Raw genomic sequence first — 13,354 nt, 5'->3', positions numbered from 1 at the left:
TAGGTCAGGCAAATTGTAGATAGGCCTTTTTTTATGTTTATTTTTTTTACTAATTGACATTAAGATAAATAGGGATAATTTTTAAATATTAGAACCAAATATCAGATACAGTATAATTATAAAATTATAATAGAGAACAATATATTGCCAGTATTTATACATATATGGGAAGAAACATTAAGGAAGGGTAGCTGGGATAGCAAATTCTCTATAGGAATATATAATTAACTTAGAATTAGATTATGAAATACGATTCCAATTTTTTCAAAATGTATTAGTGTTAAATAAATTAAGCCAGGAAAGCCAAGTAAGAGAAATTCTTTTTATAGCTATACCAAGCTCTTAATAACGGCTTGAATATAGGGTGTGTCTGGTGCTTTCTATATAGCAGCTAATTGAGAAGACTCAGCACTACAGATATGTCAAATCATTTCATTGCATTATTTATTGATAGCCAGGATCGGGGATGGAAAAACAACAAATTCTGGTGAAAGGAATGTCGATGGATGTCACAGAATTGATTAATTTTTTCATTTCTGACCTAAAATTTTATTAATTTGGGACCATTCCACCAGATATGGACTCAATTGAGAACAACCTCTCCAACAAAAGGTTGGACGAAGAAGGGGAAAAAAAAGATATGAATTCTGGAGGGTAGAAGGTAGCAGCTATAATGTAATCTACTAGTTAAAAGTCATAATGATGGAAAAAAATAAGAGTAAGATCATGTTGGACCCTTTGTTTTTGTTTTTTTTGTAATTGTTAAATTCCGTGCATTATTTACCTTACGAATGTGGAATCAACAACCGACGGTGGTTACCAACATCAAGAACTGCGTGGCATCTTGTTTGCTGACATTTTAGGTGTTGTCCTGTTTGCTCTTCGAATGTTTTCTCTGTGACAGGCGATTTGCTGAGGAGTCCTATTTGCATGGTGATCACGTTTTGCGTTCTCTTTGGTCATCCGTCCTAGTTTGTCGTCGGGCTTTATTCCCCTCTGGTCTTCGTCTTTTTACTGCTTCTTGCTGTGCAGTTACTCCCACAGCAGACATTTGACTTTTAGGTGGCATAGCAGTTACACTTTGTTGCTTAAATTATTTAATATTTTACTATTCCTTTAACATGAAGTGCAAATAAAACACATGGATAGAAAATCAAGTCAATTTGGAATAGCAAAGGTCCTTATAAATGGTAAGTGCCACACAAAAAACCTATATAAACCAAACTAAAAAAAGCCAAGAGATGAGGAAAATCTAGTCATTAGGACTTGCAGCACACAAGAGTCATTTGCCTACAGACACTTATTATTGGACTGCTCTATATATCGTGGAAGAATTCTTTAGAGATATTAAGGGGTAGATTTACTAAACTTCTAAAAAGGAAAAGAAGTGGTGTTGTCCATAGTAACCAATCAAATTTTAGTTATAATTTGTCAAATGCATTCTAAAAAAAATGATAGCTAGAATGTGATTTGTTGCTATGGGCAACACTGCCACTTTTCCGTTTTAGAAGTTTTAGTAAATCTACTCCTTTTATTATTATTATTTTATTATTTTTATGGTAAATTTGTAATGCTCCGCAGTGTCATACAGTAGGGAAAACAAGACATGCATAAAACAAAGACCTACAAGCTAGACAAAATAAATGTAGACATGAAAACAAAGGTTATGGAGGACACTGCTCATTGGCTTACATTCTAAGTAGAAGTGGGCACAGCTAAAATGAGAAGCGAGTGTGGTTTACAGTGGAGATTGGGACAGCTGTGAGGGTGCATTAGTGTGTATTGTATCATCTGGGACATGGTACACTTTAAAAAAGAGATGGGTTTTTAGAGAGAGTGTAAAGATTTGAAGGCTGTGGGAAAGTCTGATTGAGTGTGGTAGGGAATTCTATAAGTGGAGAGCAGCACGGGTGGTGTTTGGCGCGAGTGAGAGGTGATTACTCCTTAGTCTCAATTGGAGGTAAGAAAATTCTCATAAAGCGTCTGAACAAATCTAATTCCGTAATGTAACCAAATAGAGAAAGAATCAGGATTCATGCCAAGAGGAAAGGTTTGGCTATTCCAAAGAGGGCAAATAGTAGGTATAGGTGAAACTAATTTAAATGGAAATGTCACTTGATCCCAAATCTTGCATGAAAAAGTCAAAAGCTGGAATAGATTTTGAGGGAAGAATAGTGATTTTGTAAGCTGTAAACAATAGGTGCTTGATATCATATTTACTAGTTCAGCTTCAAAATCAACCATTTTTTGGTGTTTATGGGAATGTGCATTTGAACACACTATGCAATATGTAATGATAAATTATATATATATTTTTTTAAATCTGGGAGGCTCAAGCACCATCCGTAGAGTTTTCATTTCTACCTAGAGATGTTTCCCATTCCATATAAATTTGGAAGTATACTCAACGTAACAGTAGCCAAGAAATAAATCGTGGTTGCCACCTTATGAAATCTTTCTTGATAATCTCTAGGGGATGGGTAAAATAAGTGATTTTTTTCCCCAATAAGTGATCATACCTGATGCTGTCCCACATTGACCTTGCACTAATTAACTCCTACCACTTAGGCTGGGTACACACTACAGAAATTCCGAACCATGGTGTTATCTACAACGACTTAAAAAACAAAACAAAAAAAAAGTCACAATCAGCATGCCGATTCATGCATACACACAGGGCCGGTGCTAGGGTCCACGGCGCCCTAGGCATTTTTAAAAAAGCGCCGCCCTCCTCCCTCCTCTCCTTACCTTGTCTCACCACCAACGCCTCTCTGCTCCGTCTCCTCCCCTCCACTCACTGACATCAGTAAGTGGAGGGGCAGAGACGGAGCAGAGAGGCAGCGGTGGTGAAAAAATAGCCTCTCCCCCCCCCCCCCCTCCCCGTGCATCTGAATGCTGTGCGCCGGCCGTGACATGTATGGTCAGCGGTCGCCGCACAGTTTTGAAGTCTTTTAGTATTCTGTGGCGCCCTCCAGAGCCCGGTGCCCTAGGCAAGTGCCTAACCTTGCCTAATGGGAGCGCCGGGCCTGCATACACACTATACATGTTTTAAAAGATTTACCCTCACCGCCTGCTGAAAAGATTATGACTCTGTAAACCCTATGGAGATCCTGATCGTGAGTGCATATACACTGCAGTATTGGAATGAGATTTATAGTTCTGCTGAATAATCAAATGAAACTATGATCGGCACTTTGGAACAACTATTGTTCATCACTCTAGTATACACACTAATGCGATATTGGCCCGAATGGTTGTTTGTCGCTTGATTGACTCAATAGTCCGCTTAAAAACATGTAGTGTGTACTCAGCCTTACTCAAGGACCTTGTTAGAGGGATTTCAGATCACACAATTTTTTTACCATACAAATTGATATGCATTATCAACAATGTCTGTGATGTTTCAACGCCTTCTTGCTGAAGCTCAAAGTTTTTTCAAAACTAGTTTTGTCTGAAAAGACAGAATAGTTTGAATTCAATAGGACATATAACCTTTAATATCCTTTTCCTCTAATGTGTGGGATGTATCAAAACCCTTTTTCAATGATTTTTGCTTTGTAGATGCACTTGGCTGTCACAGTACAACACAATATTTGTTTTTAAATGAATTCAACACATACGCAACCACTGTCGCAGTTAGTAATGTCCAATGTTACTGTGTATTTTCAGCTGTGTATTCTCTCCTTATGAGCCATAATGGAGAAAAAGGCGAAAAGTGCAGTAAAATATTGTTTGTTACAATAAAATTAAGCTTCCCAAAATACGGTTAAAAATCAGCCTTTTTATATTTTTGGATTTTTCTCAAGATATCATTAGAAACAACGGTTACACTCTTTAGTAAAACTAGCTAAAAAAAATACATTTTCATAGTTCCAAAAATCATTAATATTGTACATTTTGGTTTTAATTAAGAATAACAATTCAAATTTGGACTAGCTTTCACTGTTTTTTGGTTAACTGTAATCCATGCCCCTGTACTTTGTATGCAATTTAGTTAGTGGTGCTAATAGGTAGAATTGAATATATAGTTATTGTTTTTAATTTATATAGCACCAGCATATGATGCAGTCTTTATTAAGGAACACCCTCTGCCCTATTGTAGTTTACAGTCTTATTTCCCTACCACAGGAACTCCAATGAGCAAACAGGTCAGGTCAGAAGTCTAAGCATACTCCCAACAGTCCCAATTGTCCTGATACGTAGATGCCGAAATGGGCTTGGTCTCACAATAATGTGTTCGTGGTTTGGGTGGATCATGGGAGGGGCTTATATTTGTCCCAATTCTGCTTTTTGAAATTTTGGGAGGTATGGTCTAAATATGTCTTTAGAATGTTAGGATGTCATAAAACTGGACGTAAAATCATTCACACGGTGAGAACAAACTTTACACAGCAGTCATTTAACTCTACTTTACTTTCATAGGGTATCTTCATAGAGTGACATCATCATCCTTTAAATGTAAGTAGGATAATTACACATGCAACTGTTGAGTTTGGTAAATTAATCACAGTAGCAAAAACTTACAAAATAAAGTGAAAAATATAGCAGTAATAGAAATGTCATCTCCTGTTCAGTAATGTGATCATCAGCACAGACCTGTGTTAACATATTGTAATCTGACTACATTGTATCAATGTGGATCAAAGTGCATAAACAACATATGGGGTTTAGGCGCCACTAACCAATCAGATTGACTTTCTCTCACTCTGACCATTCAGAGCGAAGCCACTTTGGTTGGTTACTGACATATACAAGGCTTGTCATCTGCCACAGAAATCCTAGAGGGATGTGGTACGGCTTAACGGTGCTGAGTACACCGACAACACTTACACCGACATATTCAGTCCGGACGGCTGCTTCCCGACAAGTATCCATGACGACTGTTCTGTGAAGCAACTTCAGCCAATCATGATGAAGGGGACTTGATAAAGTCAGTTAGGCGACGCTGTTAACGCTGTCCTTAAGGGGGTAATGTAAGTAGGCAGCTATGTACACTGTACCACCCTTTCTAAAGTACATTGTGCATAACCGCATACTTACATTAAATCAAGTCCCGCCGGCGTCTTCCTTCATCGTGATTGGCTGAAATCGCTTCACAGAACAGTCGTCGTGGATCCTTGTTGGGAAGCAGGTGCCCGGACTGAAGATGTCGGGGTAAGTGTTGTCGGTGTAGTCAACATTAAAACACCAGACATCAACAGCAACTTGATGTTGATGTCTAGCATCTGTACCTCATGATGAAACAATTAAAGGGTATGATACACTTTAAAGGTATCTTCATGAACCAGACGCATTTAACATAATATGCGGAGTCACCTTAAGACACGTGCAGATCTATATTCATACATAATTGCATCATTTTTTAAGACTTATTTTAAGTCTGATTTTTTCTAATTGTACTTGAGGCCTACAGTGGCTAACTTTCAAATAAGGTTTGGATGGTAAAAATACATTTAAATCAAAGATTCTGAGTGACTTGTTAAAGAACCCAATTTGAATCCCTTTTAAAGAAAAAAAATATTTGAAAAAGAATGCTTCATACTGCTTTGTAAGAAATAAGCTGTTTACTCTATTTTTAAACTCCCAGTAAGAAGATTAAATCTCTTGTTGCCCCTGAAACACATTGATTGCGATCAGAGAGCATACAGTATATATGCCTACTGCTTATCACTAAATTGTGAGTGCAATACATTTACAATTAGCTGTTGGCTTTGACTCCCTGTGTCCCAGTTAAAAAGCTCATTTAAGCATAAAAACTGGCCAAGGTTTGTGTGTACAGTTCTGTAGGAAATTGTATTCACACTATGTAACAACTATTATTTCACAGGAGAGATTTAAGACAGCTCCTCTTGTACAGTGATTGCAGTGAATGTGAATATTTGCAAATGGCCTGCAAGCAAACAAGGTTGAATTATGTAAATGTGATAATGATCTGTGACCCATGGCATAGTGAGTCTTCACAATGTAATAGGCTTAATTCTGAACCTATATATATAGCCATTTTTTTTGACACAGTAGATCTACAAAAGAGCATAAGAGAATTTATACCATGGTTTCTTTTTTTAAAGAATAATTGTTTCTGATTCCTCAAAATGAACAGTGAAAACAACTATTCTAGCCACTGATTAAAGGAGACTTAGCATTTCTAAATGTACTCTCATTAAACGTGGTCACTAAAGGCAACCTGTGTTGTACAAAATAGTGTGTGAATTAAAAAATAGACAGTGATTTGCATTATCAAGTCTATGGGAGTGAAGTGTAACATGACAAATGGTGTTCATTGCAGCAGGCGGGGCCTGACAACGTGCATCACAGTGGGAGTAAATTGCGTCATTGCACTTCTGCCCAGTTGGTGTTCACTGAGGCAAGTAAGTGCTCCCCGGGAGTATTGCCTACTCTCACGGAAGTCCAAAATATCTCACACTAATCCAGGAGAGTAGGCAACTTAACGGCATGGATGTATTTACCATAAGGGCAAAATAGGCAAATGCCAAGGGCAGCTAAAAAATGTTCATATTAATGTCATATCTTTATTTAACATTTAAAGCTGTAATCCCACATTGACTTTTTTTATTTATTTTTTTTAAATGTTTTCTAAAGCTGATTTCTGTATGATATAACTCAGTCTTCCTTTTATAAAACCAATCTATTTGAGATGTCTGCCACTGCACAAAACTGTCTTTCAACTGGAAGCACTTTGATTCAGCTCTAAAGCTCGCACATGAGAAGAGTGTAATCTGATCTCTGATTCAGAGCCAATCAGTCAGGAGGCTCCTCAGTCATTACATGATGGTAGGAGGGAGGAGGGGAGGGATTGTGATGAGAATATGCATGTTGAGAAGAGGGGTATTGTCTGCTCACTACATCATATGTCACGTGATTGTGCATGCCGTGGTAATCTCAGGGCAATTATAAAAATGTAAATCATGTCAATCATTAATACCAGCTTTAAGAAAAATAAAAACGAACCACTCGATTTGTCTTCTTACAGGTAACCAGAGTGATTGATGTAGAAAATATACATGATTTTTTTTATAGGTTTCCAATTTTAACATTGTTTGTACTTCCACTCAGATTATAGCTTTTATTTTGTAGAATGCACTAAATAAATGATAACTAGAAATTGATTGGTTTTTTTTTTTCAAACCCACGGGAAACTTGCAGCTTGATAAATTTACCCCTTGGTGTTTACCAGCCACCTTTTTTCCTAATGCAAATACTAGAGAAGGGTTTGTTGTATAGTAAGACACAAGTATATGGGGTGCACTAAGAGTCTGTTCATTCACAATGTCAAGTGCAGCACCAGCTCTAAATACGGACTTGATTAGTGGTATCCATTGGTGTTAACCCTTCAGTTCTAGGAGAGCTGCAGTTGTATACCTGGCATTACATTAAAGCAGTAGAATATAAATAAAGAAGCAAACTCTGAGCACATTAATGTTATTCACAGTCATAACATGGACATAATACTGTACATGTACAAAGTAACTTTGACAGACCCTGACCTGGCAAAGCATGAAAGTGTGGGATACTTACATAAAGGCAAATAGTGTAACAGATTCCATCCACATGCAAACTAATTTTAGGATCTTCAACGCTCAAGGCATGCCTCCCATTTGTTTCCTATAAAAGAATAAGGAAAAGCTTGCTAACACAAAAGGCTTTAACTCCATGGAGAATGATGGAGCCTTAACGTGGTTGTAGTTAGCAGCTACTTGTCCTATCCAGCCTGACTTTCTCCTGTAATGAAGATAATTAAACCTTTTATGTTTTACTTTCATTTCTGTTCAATTAGTGCATTGATGTCTTTGAGCTATCTATTGGCAGTAATTGAGAGCCTGGTAATAATGATATTATTACCAGGCTGGAACATATAGTGGAACAGTGGAACGTATAGCTACCTACAGTGCATCTGTTACAAGCCACTTGCAAAACAAGTTAATCAATGGAATTTTGAAGCATGTAGCAAATGGGCTGAATTATTTTAATTGATTTATTTTGTATAGGCAGCATTCAATGGCGGTTGGATGAACATTTGCAGTGGTGGGAAGGCAGGGGAAAAGCACAGCATAGGAAATGTGGCTTATGGAGCTAAACATATAAATGGAAGCTTATTGATGGCTGTTTTAACAGACTTATATAAAAAGGCTGATAGAAGATACAGGTCCATCAAGTTCAACCATTCACACATTGTAATTCAGTATGGTTCCAGAGAAAGACAAAACCCCCAGTGTGGAAACTGCCTGTTTAGGCTCATTCCTGTCATGCCTTCTACTAGATCATTCCTTGTTTGAAATGCAATATTATTGATATTTATTTATTTAGCTGCATCATATGCCATAGTGCCTTACAAGTGGGAACAAATATAGTAATAAAATACGATTTGGTACTGCCAAGAGGTAAAAGGACAAAGAGGTAAGAGAGTCCTGCTCACAAGTTTATAATCTATAGATAAGTTTGGAATAGAGTGATATTGGCATGTACCATACAGCAAATAATAAATTATGATTTCAGCAATAAGAAATGATCATCAGCAGAGCATAAAACTGTACTACCCCTTATACAACCTCCTTCCTCCCCTAGCCAGTGCCCATGAAGCTGCTCTATGTTGCCATTTTTCCTGGGACTAAATTCTGTTTGTCACTTTAAAATGGTGCAGTGTGAGACGGAGGGCCAATCAAAAGTCACAATATCTGAACTGCGGCTCCTGATTGGTCCTCCCACGCAACCCCGCACCATTAACACTCTGCAGCACTATAGAGCCTGGGTTTTGTAGAAAGTAGATATATGGAGATATAGGAGGAAGTACATAGAGCAGCTTTATGGAGATATAGTAAGCGTTACAGGAAACAGTTAATGGGAACGACAGGAGTAGTATTTTCATTGGAGACATAAAAGGGAAGAACCATGTGATAATTAGAAGTATTTCTATCTCATGTATCATCATCATCATCATTATTATTATTAATTTTTATTTATAGGGCGCCACTGGGGTATCCGTAGCGCCGTACAGATACAGACAGAAACACGATACAGGTTAAGACAGCACGGTACAGTTAACAAAAAGCACAGTAACTCAGAAGCTCAATGTACAGCTAGATGAGAGGTGAGAGCCCCCAGCGGGGTAGAGAGAGGGGTAGAAGGGCAGGAGGACCTCACGGAAGAGACAAGGAGCTGGAGAGCAGAGTTAAGGTGGTGGAGAACAGAAGGAGAGAAGGCCCTGCTCGAAGGAGCGTACAATCTAAGGGGAGGGTAGGATGGACAGAAACGCAATGGTTGGAGGAGGGAATGGGGAGAACGGAGGCTGAGACGGAGAGGGGGGGAGAGGAGAATGAAAAGGAGGGAAGTAAGAGGGGGACAGGAGGGAGGGCAGGAGTGGGAGGGGAGTAGGGGGAGACTGGGAGGAGGTCAATCATTTATTTATATAGCGCCAGCATCAGAGGGGGGCTGGCAAATTTCAGCCCGGGGGGCAAGACTTGATTCAGCAACCTATTTTAAAGGAAAAAAATGCCGGTGACCCAGCCCAAGATATCCCACTATGGGACTAGCCCGGGGGCAACATGCCCCCTGCCCCCCAGCCCAGCCTGCACCTGGCCAGCAGATTCCGCAGCGCTTTACAATTGGGAACAAGCAGTAATAAAACAATACCGGGTAATACAGACAGACAGAGAGGTAAGAGGACCAAGCTCGCAAGCTTACAATCTATGGGATAATGGGAGTATGATACACAAGGGCAAGTGCTACATCGTATTGCACGTTGGTCCAGCTAGAATGCAAAGGTTACAAAGTATTGAGTGGGCTTTGTGATCAGTCACACAGCAATGTTGGTCAGAGGGTTGTTGTGTTGTGTAGAGGGTGGTAATAGGGTAACCTAGGGAGATTAAGATGGTGGTTGAGGAATATTATAAGCTTGTCTGAAGAGGTGGGTTTTCAGAGAACGCTTGAAGGTTTGAAAACTAGAGGAAAGTCTTGTGGTGCGAGGGATGTATATGGCACAACAATAACAATTTGCTATATTTGTAACAGAACCCAATGCAAATAATAAAAAACAGAATTTCCTTCTACATGGTGTTCACCATCGTACCAGTTCTTTTTCTGGCACTCCAGCATGAAGGAGGTTAAAGGGGCCTACTTTTAACGAAATTGGAGCTCTTTCCTTTAGAGGCAACTCAAGAACATTTACAGTGACTGGAGCAACAAGAAAGGAAAATAAACACTTGGCATTGCCGGCAGCAGAAGCATGACAGGAATTTCAAACTGCATTGTCGCTACCAGAACTGGGAGCAGGACACTCCCAGCATGTCACCATGTAACGGGAGAGAAATGTATACAAAGCCACAAGCTGGAAAGAAGCAAAATATACCATGCCTCAGCATATAAACATGACACAGGACAGATGCTCTGCTCAGTTTTCCCACTTAAGAAAAGGCAAGGCATAATATATTGACCGAAATTCATTCACTGTATGTTTGATGTGTTAACTGCCAACAAAGTCATAGGTGTTCTAAGTGGTATCCCACCCATGAGGTGATCAGCAGTACAGTGGAGGATGATATTATTAGGACAGGCTTCACCAAGTTTTAGCTGTAGAGAATACATCCTGAAGTGATGGAAACATGAAATGCACTTTACTTGACAGTGGAGATTTTGGCTATGTGTTTCTAAAACTTCCAAAATGCATAAAAATGTGCACTTTTAATATATTTATGTATCTTATTCATAAAGAAATCTAATCAATTTAAGGAAACACAGTAAAATATGAGATGATGTGCTGACTGTGTATCCTATTTTTTAATGTTCTTTTTATACATTAAATACCAGGTGAAAAGCACATTAAAAGTATGTAAAAGTTAACAAGCAAAAAATGATTAATTAATAAAATGTAGTTACATTTAGAATCATTTTTACTCTTGAGACTGTTGGCAATGACATACCCTATTTGATTATATTAAATCATAATGTAATTATTTTGTTTTGTTATTTGTGTGGAGTTCTCACCTTATTTTTCCTCCGTGGGTTTCCTCTGGACATTCACGTTTCCTCCCACAGTCCAAAACATACAGGTAGATTAATTGGCTTCTGACAAAAATGTGTGTGGTGGAGAATTTAGGATGTGAGCTGCAGAGGGGGCAGGGACTGATGTGAATGATTACATATTGTACAGCGCTGCATAATATGATGGATTTTATATAAATAAACAAAATATCTTTTTAAGTACACATGCTTTTTGAGATCTATAAACATTCTACCTGTGTTGCTGCTCTGTGCAGGACTGATTGAAAGACCCTGCCAGCTCCCCTGCACTGCTTTTAGGGACACCACAGCAATAATAGAGTCTAAGGATGCAGCCTACAGGAAGTCGAGATGATGCTAATTCCTGTTTCATAGAATACAGGTTGCATGCTTGGCTGTAGGAACTATTTTGGCAATGAATGGAACACAGGGAAAGGGCTTAATGGGTATATTTATTAAACCGGGTTTAAAAAAGTGGAGATGTTGCCTCTAGCAACCAATCAGATTCTAGCTGTCATTTTGTAGCATGTACTAACTAAATGACAGGTAGAATCTGATTGGTTGCTATAGGCAACATCTCCACTTTTTCAAATCCGCAGTTTAGTAAATATACCCCCAAATGTTCTTTCACATTGGTGAAAGGTAAGTAAAGCATCTTTAGTGAATAATTGACAAGCTATTATGTCAGAAAGCACCTTTATACAGATAGTATTTACAGACATGTCAGTAAACTCTAGGTGTAGTTTACAACTATTCACCCAATACCAACTTCCCAGTCCCCAGGGGCAAGTAACTGCAGTCAAAAGCAGGCAGCTTTTGAAGTATTAATTAAGCTGTGCGGTCATTGCCAGCACAACACATTATTAAATTAAACTATCGGGCCTCAATGCCCCCTCCCCCTTCCAAATCCTGGCACCCTAGGCAGCTGCCTAATGCTTGTACAGGGCCTGACTGAGCCCCTATTCAGTGCAACATCTCTCTCATACAGATGTCCAGATTACCATCGCCCAATGCCCAAATGGTAAAAATTATTTTGCACACACAACGGATCTGCTACAGTCAATCTGGGTTAAGATGCTTTGTTAGGGACCCAGTGTCACCCACTGAGGGAGAAACTTGTACTACCCAAAACTCAAACGGTCTCCTGAAATATATAGAGAAGTTATAATAAGAACAAGATACGTGCATCTGTTATATGACAAAGATGCATGTATACAATATATCGAAAAACAGGAGTTTGATACACGAGGTTAAGTGTCACAGATTGCTTATTGGTCTAGCCATATTGCAATGGGTACATAATGGGGCTTTATGATGCAGTCTTACAGCAATATTGGTTTGGGGGACAGAGGGTTGGTTGAGTTTAGAATGAGAATAAATGTTATTTTTTCCTGAACTGTGTAGAGCGGTGGTAATCGTGTAGAATAACCTAAAGGTGAAGGAGATGTGAATTAGATTGGTAATTTAATAAGCTTTTCTAAAGAGTTGAGTTTTTGAAGAATACTTAAAGGCTTAGAGACTAGGGGAAAGTATTGTTGTACAAGGGAGGTAATTCCACACAGTGCATGCAGTCTGAGAAGAGTCCCACAACTGAGAACGGGAACAGGTAATGAGCATGGATGAGAAGCTCAGATCTTCAGCATAGTGGAAGGGATGAGTTGGGAGCTGTTTTGAGCCATGCAAAAAGATTTGTTTGTACAGTTTTGGGAATGGCTTTGTATATCAGTAGGAGTATTTTATATTGCATTCAGTAAAAACTGGCAACCAATATAGTGGCTGACAGAATTGCAGTAGGAAACATTTTATTTTATACGAAAATGAGTCTATCCACTGCATTCAAAATAGATTGTATGAGTGACTTAGGTCTTAGGGAAAGAGAAGTAAGAAGACAATTGCAATCGTCAATGTGGGAGATGAAGAATGTATGAATTAATGTTTTCCCAATGACTTGATTGAGATACATATTGTAGAAATGTTTCTTAGATGTATGCTAGAGGATTTGGATACAGATTGGACAGTTCTGAGCCAAGAATGACATCTTGGCAGTGAGCTTGAGTATGGTTTGTTGTTCTGTTGTCAACATCAGGAAGGTAGCTTCCTATAGCTGGTGGAAATATTATTAGCTCAGTTATTGAAAGACTGAGTTAGAAGTGTCAATAGGACATCTGAGGTGAAATGTTAGAAAGGTGTTCATTAATGCTGCCCAACACAGATGGATGGAGATCCAGAGAGTATAGATCAATTTGTGCATTGTGGTAATCCCATGAATAGCAGGAGCAGAGGTGGATATAGAGCACTGAATAGTAAAGGAGTGGTTTGTTATGTAGGATCAGTATAGTAC

The sequence above is a fragment of the Mixophyes fleayi genome, chromosome 2 (genome assembly GCF_038048845.1).
Source record: "Mixophyes fleayi isolate aMixFle1 chromosome 2, aMixFle1.hap1, whole genome shotgun sequence".
NCBI lineage: Eukaryota > Metazoa > Chordata > Amphibia > Anura > Limnodynastidae > Mixophyes > Mixophyes fleayi.
This window is presented reverse-complemented; position numbering follows the sequence as displayed.